This window comes from Calliphora vicina, chromosome 4, assembly GCF_958450345.1.
Source record: "Calliphora vicina chromosome 4, idCalVici1.1, whole genome shotgun sequence".
NCBI lineage: Eukaryota > Metazoa > Arthropoda > Insecta > Diptera > Calliphoridae > Calliphora > Calliphora vicina.
Window position 1 is genome coordinate 45,895,085 of NC_088783.1, and position 13,205 is coordinate 45,908,289.

The window sequence follows — 13,205 nt, forward strand, 5'->3', positions numbered from 1 at the left end:
GGCTTTTTGAATGTGAGAATCCACAAGGGAAGACTCGCTATAGGAAAGTAATATAGAAGGTAGTGTTTATGGACATTGGATTTAAATTGTGTCAAATTACAAGTGACATCAGAGATATCTGCATGAACATGAATATTTACTGTAACGAATAGTGCCGTTCTCTGGTTAGCTTTTCTGGAGAACGCATACTGAGCAAATTTGGGAATAAATTCCATGATTAGCCTCATTATTATTCATAGGCTAGATTTGAAGATAACTAGATGAGATAATCCAATTATTCTACAGATTTTAAAAAAAATTCATATTTAAAAACTCTGTACTAGATAGTAGACAAAATTTTGCAGTATTCTACCAATAAAAAAACTCTTCTGAGTTCATCAGATTTTCGAATTACATTCGAATTTGTCCCCGAATAAAATCATTTTGTACCGTCATTTACCAAAAATGCAATAGTTTATGAAAGAAATGGCAAAATTGCTAAATTTAGTGGTTGGTTAAAAAAAATAAAGTCTTGTGTCAAACTTGTAAATAATCAAAAAAGCCTTAGGTTGTCAATTATAATTTTAAATTATAACATTTTTGTTATGTTAAGTAATGCAAATATTTGGTTGCATACCTAATACATCACCATCCATTATACTTTTATGTTCGTTTACTTAACAATAAAAGGGATCTGTGTAAAAAGAATCACTCTTTTTATTCTTTTGAAGATTACAAATTGATCGTTATCTTGTAGTCGATATGGGGGCATAATAATTTTTTAATGAAGAAATTTTATGCATGCTTTTGGCCAACATATTTTCATGAATTATAAACAAATAACCAAATTATTTTTGGCCAAAAACCATGACTAAATGACTGTTAAGGGTTTAGGCAAGTGGTTTTTAATAAAGGGTTTCTTTTAAGGGCTGCACAAATTTAGTAGAACTTTAAGTTAAAGATAAAATTGCACAATTAAAAAGAAAAGAATAAGATTTCTTCAGTATAGTACTATTGTCAATGGAAAAATATCACAAATTTGTTCCTTTCATCATAAAGTTGAAGTAACTTTATCAACTTGGCCATAAATTTTGTTAGTGTTACTTAATTTAGAAAAGTTCTATTACAAATTTGCTGAAAGTATATGTTTGCAATGAATAATGGCAATTTAGCTAAAGTTAATAACAGACCTAGGTTTTCCTTATGATTTATTATGTTTATACGATATGTTTATATGAAAATTATAGTGAAACATTGAAATGAAAAAATAAAACTATAAAATATCCATAATCAGCCGAGTGTAACAATTTATTTATATTTTTAATTTACTAAATCGGATTTCACTTTAATTTACATTTTTAAATTATAAACAGCAACAAATCACACACACAAAATGAAAATCCACCACCTTCCGAAGACACGCATCTTTGCGGGCACCGCTTGAAGTGCGTGTGGATTTGTGGTGCCTGTGCTAAGCACCTTCTTAAACTATTCGGAGGAGCATCAACATTATTAAATTACCCAACTACTAATTAAATAGTCCACATTTGCTGAACATTAAACAAAAGAAAAAAAACAAATTTAACAAGTACTTGCTCCTCGCACATACGAATTACGTTTACAAGTACATACTCGAATACTCACACTGTTTTCTTTTGCGAAAACAAATGAATGTCTTAAACAATAATCATAGAGCAAATAAAATTGCACGAATTTAAGTTAAACAGAAAAACAAAACACATTATGGTGGATTTTGAGACCAAAGTAAATTAAAACAAAAAAAACAAAAAAACAGATCCCCTCTTAACATGAAATGGACAACAGTTAAGACTATAAAACCGTAAATAGCCAATGTGAGGAGGCATGCAACCAACCACAGCCATGCAGCAGTAAATACCAAGTAGCATTTCTAACACATCCAACATTATACAAACATCTAACATCCAGCAAAGTCATCGTCATCATTGTGCTCATCATCAAGAGCGCCATCATCAAGCGGCTAGCAGCTCCATCACACCATCACATTTTTGTGTTTTTGAATGTTTGGAATGATTTTCCAAGCCATCCATCCACTCATTCATACATTCGTTCGTTCATTCCGCCGGCCAGTGTTTGGTTTTGTCCCAAATTCACGCATTGATTTTCCACATTGTCAAGCAGGCAAGAAAGCGAAACGACACAATACAGTAAAATTGAAAGAAAAAAAAACTAACTGCCAACAATCTTTGAGGCAACCAACCATTAGAGCCCCACCATTATCATTATTTTGCAAGAAAAATAATCAAAAAGCTAAAGAAAAATAAAATACAAAAATATTTCAAAGATGCCACTGGACGAACGCATGCATACATGTCTTATTAGAAATTGTATGGGACGCTTTGATGCACATCATCCACTTGAGTTGAAAGACCATATTGTAACGCCACACGCTAGTTGACGTTTACTTACCAACATGAATGTCTGTTATACAGGCTTTATTTTACAACTGTGAAACTTTGATTGTGATGGGTCTGAATTTTTTTCAACAGAATTTATTATTTCCGATAAATATGTCCACCTAGAGAAAATAGATTTGTAGTTTTCTAATCGAATGATGTTAACTACTTCAATGCACGAGATCTTCACAAAACTGACTTTTGTGAAATTTGACCATAAATATTTCGAATAGCGATTATGCAGTGGTAATATAGTCTGTTTAAAAAAAAAGTGGTCTTATCTGGTTTGCTCACTAAGCTAACGATATATATCTTGTATAATAAGAAAAGGCTACTACCAAACAACAATCATTCAACACGATAATGTTAACTCTTACAGGTCGCCTCAAACAAGACACTTTTTGATTTGGCACTTAAGTAGTAACTTTTTATCATTATTGTACATCACACATAATTTGAGTATACTTTTGTACAGCCATGCTAAATTGGATCATACGTTTTTATAGTTATCTCAATTGAAGTGAGAAAAATGATTTGTAAATTGGTTAAAATGCATGCAAAAGTTCATAGGTCTCATATGTATATTATATGAGAAACAATAAAGCAATTTGCCATGATAAATCGTTCTTGTGATATTTCGCTTTGGTCCCCAAAAACAAAAAATTGGTGTTACTCCAATTGTGGATTTCAAAGAAAATTTAATTTTGCATAAAAAAAAACTATAACAAGAGTATCATCAGAAGCAACAAGTTAACATCTTACAATATGTACAATAAAATGCAAAAGACAACATAATAAGGTCTTAAATTTTAATAACCGTGACATTACTTAACGCTGGACACCTGCATTTTTTAAAACATAAAGAAGATGAATTATTATATAACAAAAATAAAACTGAAAACGCCATAAAATTGGCGTGACCTCTAAGGAAGAAACAAAATAAAACAACACCAGGAAAACCTAAAATTATAAACAAGATCATCAGCATTGATTAGAATTTCACTAACGACACCACAAAATAAGTATTAAAACAAAAACACCACAATTAAAGGTCATTAACTGAACAAATAATAAAAGGAAATATTTTCCAGTACTTGTTTATTTTTCCTTCAGGGGTGGACAATTTTTAATGAGAACGAAATCGAAATACTGTGTTATAAATGTCGTTTCTTTTTTATTTTCAAAATATGTTATGAGTTTTTATGTTTATAAAATAATGAAACATTCTCTTTAACTATCATGCCATGAAATTAAATCCAACTGATGATCGAGCAGATAGTCGTCAACCATTTGCTGATGAACACAACAAAAGTCTTTTTTGTTTTCCAACATTATTAACCATACTACTTATCTTTGGGTGAAAATCCACAATTACTTACATACGAACATATCACCAACCAAACAGTTTTATGCCCAGTTTGAATGAAAATAAAGACACTTGTCAGCCCCTAACAAAAGTAATAAATAGTTTGCCGCAATATTTCAAGGAAAACCAAAAAAAAAACAACATAAGATACAAATGAACATTTCATACAAATACTTACTTTAAGTTACAAACTTAATTCTGAATGTATGACTGTATTTTTACATTAAAAAAAAGAAAAAACATATAAGACGACACTTGTTGGAATATAACTACGAGTATTAAGTGAAAATGTAGTGTAGCGAATGTCTTTTTAAAAGACATCACCAGAGTGGTATTTTAAGGGGAAGATGTTTTAATATGCATGACTTTTGATATGCAATGGTTAGTTCTTCTTGGTGTTTTTGACTTATATCGACTGCTATACTTTCCATATGCCTGAATCCATCTATGCATTTCATGGATTTCCATAGGTTTGAATATTTTGTAGGGATCGAGAAGTGTGTGTGCATATTCATGAAGCAGAGAATTATAAACGAAAATCCTGAGAAAATAGAGATTCAATTCTCTAAACCCTAAAAACATCTCAAAAAAAAAAAACGGAGAAGGATGATCATGATGTACATGCAAACAAAACGAAACTTAGTCGCCATGTAAGTTATGTGCAATACACGATCACCAACCGTGATCCTTAAATTGCTCTTCTCTATTTGATATTCTACGTCAGCTACATTTGAGGTTCCTGAAGAAAGGAATAACAACAAAGATCAGGCCAAATATTGTCCAAGTAAAAGAAAACTTTAAACCCTCTGCCTTTGTAGATCGCTGTTACTTGCGGAAAAAAAGCTTCCTTTGTAGGAGAAGAAGTGGAATAATAGATAATATCATAACAGAGCGTTTATCTATTAGCTATTCTACCTCAGCTACAAAGGTTCATCCAGACAGAAATAGACAGCAAAGTTTAGGCGAAATATTGGCCAAGTGACAGAAAAATTAAAACCTTCGGCCTTCGTATAGCGCTGTTACCTCTGGATAAAGAGCTTCCTTGAGAGGAGAAGAAGTGAAATAATTGATAGTAGCACAACAGAAATTCTGATCTTTGTACTACCACTTTCGACGAACTATTTGTATGACTTCTAGATATCCAAACTGTCGCACAATAAGGTCACACTGTCTGAACGATCGCTCTTGCTTGCGAAGCTTTTATGTATATCTATCTATTCATGCTGGATATTCGCAGATATTATGCAAGCTGTATCATCCTTTCCATTGTTCCGTTAGCTGCGATACGCAGAAAAGAAGTTCAAGTCTTCTTGCATGCTAATCGATCATTCAATGATCCGTCAACATTGATCATTGAAAAATGGATTTAATAGGCTGATATCTATTTACGGCATGTGATATCAGCCTTAGAAATATAGTTTTTAAAGATTTAATTTTTAAAGATGGCCCAGCTTGAACAGCTTCCATTTATACCGGCTGAATAAAATAGAAGATGTGTAAGATTTGTGTGACAGAAGTGCCATTTTACTGTCAACAGTGATATCAATGGGCTTTCGAATGTTCCTGTTCTATAATGCTTTCTGATCGCCAATATATCATTTTAAAATACACTAACTTTCTCTGCACAACAAAACTTGGAGTTTATCCTGAGTTCCTCAGAAAACACTCAGATTCTATATGACGTTCTATCTTAGAACCATCCGTATAACCTGTTACATGAAGAAATAATGTTCAAGTACGAGGACAGTAAGCTTAAGATCCACGAGTGATGTATTAAGATGCTTCTTATTCAACTTCGTTGACATTCATATTGTTAACGATCACTTTCGGCCACTGTTGGCTATGAGTGCCGTTAGTTTAGATCTAGGAGTGCAGATACGTAAATCTCTTCAGCTTCTACATGTAGATAGTCTCGAATCACTACCGCAGCTATAGCAATTAAAACTGAATTCAAGTACAATATAGTACTTGAGTAGTGGTGCTTGCCTACAAAACGTTACATTTTCATCAGGGTTTTCAAGATTTTAAAAATTAACCCCTCTCTAAACAATTCATCCAAGAAGCCTCCTGACAACCCCTCCCCCTGGAAAAGAGGATAACATAATGGTAAAGTTTAGGTAACCCGCCACCCCCTGTTAAAAAGGTAGGAATCGAAGATTAGCAAGGTTCCCAACCACTACGACAAATACACAGATGGAGTTGTTCCTAGGCAACGACAGATGGTACCCAAATTATCCTAAACCAGCTTCATCAGACCAATCATCTACATAGCTGGAACAACAACCGATTAACGAAACTGATACAAGATAACAAGAGACTGGATCTTATGGCAACATCGTATGGGGAGACGCACGATACTTCAACAACTAGGACAGTGCAATCTCACATGGGAAATAAGCGAAAACAATTGCAACAAATCGTATAAGATGGAAATGCTTTGTGGAAGCAAAATGCTCCCAAGAGGGGTAATGGATACTACTACTTATAGTATTCGTATATTGCAAAGGACTAGTTCATAATGCTCCTACAATGTCAATAAAAACAATCTATTAATTGATGATCTCCAACATACTTCATACTTTCTGGATTCCACCATACTCCAGATTCATATGACTAAATTACAGATATTATATGAGTATTCCGACGATTAAAACCTAAATCCTATGAAGTCCATTGAACTACTTTAGGGTCTCTTCAATGATTAGGAAAACAGACCTTATTGAACGAACCTTTAGTTAGATTAGCTCAAATAAAATAACCAATTATTTGCTGGAATGTTGGTACTGAGCAGGAAGTTCAGTGATTCCATGAAGACTCAGACCAAGATCAGTCAAGTGATTGCGCAGTTGATCAGGGATAGAGTTAAAATTAATCATCCGCAGTAGTTAAGAGCTCTCCTCAACTTGGAACGTTGGACATCCAAAGCAGACCTTATTGAACGAACCTTTAGGTAGAGTACCTCAAATAAAATAACCAATTATTTGCTGAGATGTTGGTACTGAGCGGGAAGTTCAGTGATTCCATGAAGACTCAGATCAAGAGCTGTCAAGTTATTGTCCAGTTGATCAAGGATAGAGTTAAAATTAATCATCTGCAGTAGTTAAGAGCTCTCCTCAACTTGGAACGTTGGACATCCAAAGTGTTTTGACTTCTCCAGAATTTGCTCGAAAGTAGGAAGTGGGAACTGATCAGGAAGTTCAGTGATTCCATGAAGACTTAGACCAAGATCAGTCAAGTTATTGTCCAGTTGATCAGGGATAGAGTTAAAATTAATCATCCGTAGTAGTTAAGAGATCTGCACAACTTGGAACGCTTGACATCCAAAGTGTTTGGACTTTTCAATATTAACATTAGTAACGATTTCGCTACTAATGTATATTTCAAAACCTTGGTTCCCTAGAACCCATTGCGTTATTGAAAATCCATTATATATCTAAGAGAGCTGCCACTTTATGTAAGGCTGCGAATCTTTGGGTAGGCATGCTGACGATCGCTAACAATCCTCATGTATTAGCAGGGAAGTAGGTGCTATGCAGGAAGTCTAGAGATTTCGCCAAAGACTTAGACCAGGAGCTATTAGTCCTTTAACCTACTTGTACTTTGGATTGACTGTTGGCCCGAATATAGCTTTCAGAAATTCTTGAATTAACTTTCTTTTGCGACTTGTCCATTATTATTATATGCCTACATATTAGAGCAGTCTCTACTAATTTAAGTTAATTCTTCTTAAACTTCAAAATTTTCGTATAAAACCAAAAAAAACTGTCCTCTCTCAAAACAAATTTCCTACAACGCCTCTGAGTTTTAAACAAAACATCCAACGCATTATTAATGTGGTCACCGCCACGAAGAGTGCGACGAAATGTGACGTTTAAATATTCATGAGATTTTTGCTGTAACCATGCACAGCTACATAAAAAGATCATTATTTTTTTTAGTTTTCTTCCGTTCGTCTGAAATGTTGCAGTAGAAGTTTTACTGTGGCTTATTCCATCTACGAATATTTAGCTCCTCAACCAGCCAGTGACAATGATCAAGTGTCTTTTTGTGTTCGTATGTGGTTTGAAAGACATATAAATGCACTTGTCGCTTAAAGACATGTCGCTGGTTGTTGGGGTTTCCTTTTAAGAAAATTGTCGTTTCATTATTATGAGTTTTTGTTTTGTTTTTTTGTTTCTTTTAATTTTAGTGCATATATTTTGGAGAGAAGAAATGAATTCATTGTTTCAAGTGGTTGCTTGGGTGCATAAATTAGTAATTTATAAAGTTTGAAGAAAAAAAAATTGTCAAGGTTTTATGGTTACACAAAACATTTCTTTAAGTGAGATTACATGTATGTTAAAGTTTCGGTAGGAGTTAAGGTGGAAATTGATGGTATGGGCTGGAAGAGGAAGTACATATTAAAATTTCTAACTAACAAATTTAAATTAGAAGCTTCAAGTTCATCAACGATTGTTCCTAAGAAATTGGGCCTCAACCAAATTTAAATTCACTCAGAAAGAACAGATTCGTGATAGCAACAGAATTTGTTGCCAATCGAATTCTACCTTAGTGACCGAATATTACAGTTGTGACTACAAAATTTTGGAAGGGGTAAAAAAAAGTTTGGTTGCTTCAATCGAAATTCTTCTGTATCAACTGACTTTGATAGAACCGAAAAAATCAATGTTTGCAATCGAATCATTCGTTTCGCAACAAATTCGGTTGCTATCACGAATGCGTTTTCTAAACTTCATTTATTTTCTGTTGCTTAAATCATCACCGTCTGAATTTTTTCGAAAGCATGAAGTTTTCATATAAAATTGTTTGTATCCCCGATTAGTTAAAACTTTACTTTAAATAAGTTTATAATAAATATAATTTCTATATTATATTTGACAATACGGGTAGCACTGCTACAATCCCAACATTCCACCATTATTTATTTCAACGAAACCTAATTAAGTCATTTATATCTCATATCCACAGGATATAGGACAAACATGGTACCATAAAAACTATAATAAAATGCTGGCAATAAAATGAGAAAAAAATATATTATAGTATAATATTTTTAACATATAAATTTTACCTCATAAAGTCAATTATGTCTAATTAAAACTACATACATCACTTTTTTTTTTGAAGTAACAACAGCAACAAAAACGAAGCAAATTACACAACAACCACAAACACCAGCCCAACCGACTACATACAATAACTGAATGACCATCTTAACATCAACCCAACAACAGGATAAAAGACCGTCCTCATCAGAATATACTCGTGTGAGTATAAAAAAAATCTAATTAACATTAGCGTAACATTTCAACGCTTCATTGGAAAAAAAAAACAAAATATAAAAAAGTAAAAATTATGTGCAATTTTTGATTAAACTTAGGAGACTCAAAGGAAGACACAAACTGTAGAAGTACGGGTTTAAGAGTATGAGGCATGAAAGCAACCAACAACAATCCATATGGTGGACAAGGTACTACATGAGACTTTAGTTTGTCGTACATACTTACTTACAACGTAAACGACAGACGTACAAAACGGACAGACATAATGATACTACGTACATAAGTGTTCAATGAATATTCGCCCAACTTCACACATCATAAATTGTGACCGCCTGTCATATTTGTATGGAACAAAAAAATATTTAAAGAAAATTATGAAACAAAAAAACTGTTTAATATCTTCTTAATGTAACCAACTACAATAAATTGAAATGAGCATAATTCCTTTTCCAAAAGTAGTAAAAATTATTTAACTACTCTTGGAGAAGGAAGCTACAAACTCGATATGAAAAGGCCCTGTAACTTTTGCATGCTGTTGATCTAGGAGGAGACAAATTCATATTCTTTCAACAACAATCATTCATGAAATAATTACATATTGTTACTTTTTTACCTTTTAAAAACGTGGTTTATTTCCTCTAAATAAACCGGATATTTTTGATTGCAAATAAAAGCACTTTATTAGTTTAAAATTTGTAACAACTTTTTATTTATTTAAAATGTAAAACAGTTTAAATAGTCACTCAGTAATTTTATAAGCGTTTATAAATTCGCAGATACACTGGTAATACAGTTTACGTCTTTATAGGGTTCCTACGAGGGAAAAACTTCCCGGGAATATTTTTAATAATTTTCGGGAAATATTTGTCTGGAATTTTCGGGAATTTATTCATAAGTTTTCTTCTAAAAGTTACAATATTCAGATACGTTACGATGGCTAAATTTGTTGCTAATTGAATTATTATATCCATAGATTTTTTCGGTCCTAGCAAAGAAATATTACTGTTGAAATAACCGAATTTTTTCACTCAACTCAAAAAAATTTGGTTATTAAGAATGAATCAAATTTAAAATTTGTTTTTAAACTAATTATTAAGATGCCTAACATTACAACTTTTAGGGATATTCAATGATTATTATTCATATTTAGAGAAAATAATAACAATAATAGTGGTTCAAATTTGCTTATCTAAAATCAGATGCTAATACGCAGGTTTTATAGATTTAACATGGTCGAAATTCTTAAGTTTTTTAATTAAACAAAGAATTTATTGATTTTATACTGATTAAAACTACGACTGTGACAATACCGATCAAATGCCACTATTAAATTAGAAACCCTTATAAAGGCTGGACAAACAAACAAAAATAGTTATTTTATACTTCTTTTAAAACCCTGGTAAAATTATAAGTCAATTTATTCCAAATAAAAAAATTATGGTGTTTGTTTAATTTAGTGTTAAAAAATTCCCGGGAATTCCCGGGAATGAAACGATTTGTTAATTTCCTCCCGGGAAAGAAAAAAGTCCGGGAAATTAGGAACCCTACTCATGGACTACTGCAACCGCAGTCACTATTTATACACACTGTCATCTTCATCTGAGTAACCTGGATTGTTCTTAACGGTCAAAACTCGTATATTCGAATAGTAGAGCTTTCGATGTTAATGTTAGCAGCTTAAACATTTGGTGTTGCCATGCTTACAAACAATGCTAATAACTGCGTACTTATCAACATTGTTGATACACAGAAACAAAAATCATATTTGACTACAAAATACGCAGATCTGAATCCAAAATTATTCAATTTTCAGACTATAACGATTTTTGTCTTATTGACTACGAAATATGTAACTTTTTTTTCATTTCATTTTATAGTCCATAAAAAAATTAATCAAGTCAACTAAAAAATTAATCGGACAATTTTTTAATCTCCAACAAAATTTTTGTTGATATAAGATATAAGTAGAAGCTTATCACCGCATACAGGAAAAGTTAAATGTACTTAGAAAGGTGACTGGGTTGAATTTCATTTTTCTATCTATAATGCTAAAATTATGGAACTTGTTCCAGATACGTTATACACTGTCTAATACAAGTGTCCATTTATTTTGATGGATCGCATAACACGGTATAGGGAAAATTCCTTCTTTAGTCCTACCTTCAGTCTACTCATTTTGGAAGATAAAGGTTTTTTTATTTTTTTAAACTGTCATAAATTCAAAAAACGATTTATGATAGTTTTGAAGTAAATGTACTCTACCATTTGTCCAATTGGACTGGGCATGTGGTCTTACAATAAACAGAATAAATGATCAATACATAAGATAACATAGAGACGAAACGTAGTTGTCAAAAACCTAAGTTTGATTTCAAAAACCTAACTCTTGCAACAACAAAATAAATGTTAGTCAATGTGTTTTGTTGTTGTAACAGAAATATGATGAACGAAGCAAGCCAATTTCGGATAATATGTTCTGAAGTGAAGCGTATCCTAGAGAGTATCTAAATAAATAGTAGTCGGGTGAGTCAAAACTTCCCAACTTCCGGCCAATGCTCGCTTCAAACGAATCAGTTGCGTTCGGTAAAAGCACCCTGTTATGGTCTGGCCAGATTTCGGAAGCTCATAATATATACGGCTTTTTTGCTACCACCAAATACATAAAATTAGCTTAGCGGCATGGATATTTGGCTTTGGTATCGATTCGGCAGGTTTATCGGGCTTCACATACGATATCTTAAGCTTCAGGTTATCGTGATGGATCCATTTTTCATCGCAAGCAATGATTTCAGACAAGCAGCATTTCAGACATACAAAATCGTGTTTCAATGTCTCTCAGCATCAATTCGTATGGTACCCGATTTTCTTGCTTTTGAATAAATCCTGCAGTTTGCAAATGTCTTTAAATTGCAGATTGATTAGCTCCAAATGATTTTGCAGACTCTTCTTGAGTTTGACCACAATCTTCAGGAGTAATAACTCCAATTCTGGGTCTTTGGCTGGCCTGGACGATATTTGTCTTTCCTGTCAAAATCAGCAATCTGAAACGATCGCTCGCACCTTCCAATGAAACACATTCACCATAAGCTTCGCTAAGCAATCGGTGCCCTTTTTTCAAATTAAGGAAATAAAGCTAAACTTCCCGCATATGACGCATTCTTGGCTCAAAATTCGACATTTTCGAAGTAAAAAAAAAACATTGTTGTTTACATTATAACTAAGTGAGAATAAATAACAGATATTTACTTTACCTTCAAAAGGTATTATAAGTTATTAAAAAACGTGTTCAAAGAATACGTTATCTATTGTAAATTGTGAAATCGTATAGCAATGAAATTGTTTACGTCATTACACCTTTTGATAATAAATGTAGAGATGGAAACAAAAACTCCACAATTCCCAAAAAAGCAAAAATCTAAATTTTAAAATTTTTTAGAATTTCAGCTCCGGTAGATTTGGAAATCGATGGTTCATTATCCTGTAAACTTAGGCTTCGGAGTAGGATTTAGAAAATATGAGATGGATCACCACAAATGGTTGAAGCATCGCCAAGCTACATTGCCATACACTGAACATCAGCGTACTATAAAATGACTTTCTATGAATATTACTTTCTACGTCTAGTGTCTATAAAAATATGACAACGACTTCTGTTGGAGCTAAGGTGAAAATAGGGAGGAGAAAAGATTGTCACTGTCCTCTTCTGGCGATGAAACGAAAGACCTTTATAGGGTCGGCCTAGATTGTAATACTCTGAAATTGCAGAGTAACAATTAGGGTATTCATTCGATTAATGATCGTTCGATTAATCGAATAATTTCTTACGAATAATTATTCCTACAATTTAAAAATGGCAATTTTCGAATAACGAACAATTTTATGTAGAATAATCGAATAAAAGGAATAAATGTTCATATATATTTAAATTTATTAAATTGCTTAACATTTTTCATAATTTCAAATTTAAATAAGTAATAATGACTCACAAAATTGTATTGTTTCTGAAATTCGACAAATAACTAAAGACAAAGGGACTTTCGATCACAGTAGATGAGTGTTCCGATAGCTCCTTCTATAAATTTGCAACTAAATATTACTGCAAGAAATTACAATTCTAAAAACAAATCGTTCAAAATTTTTTAA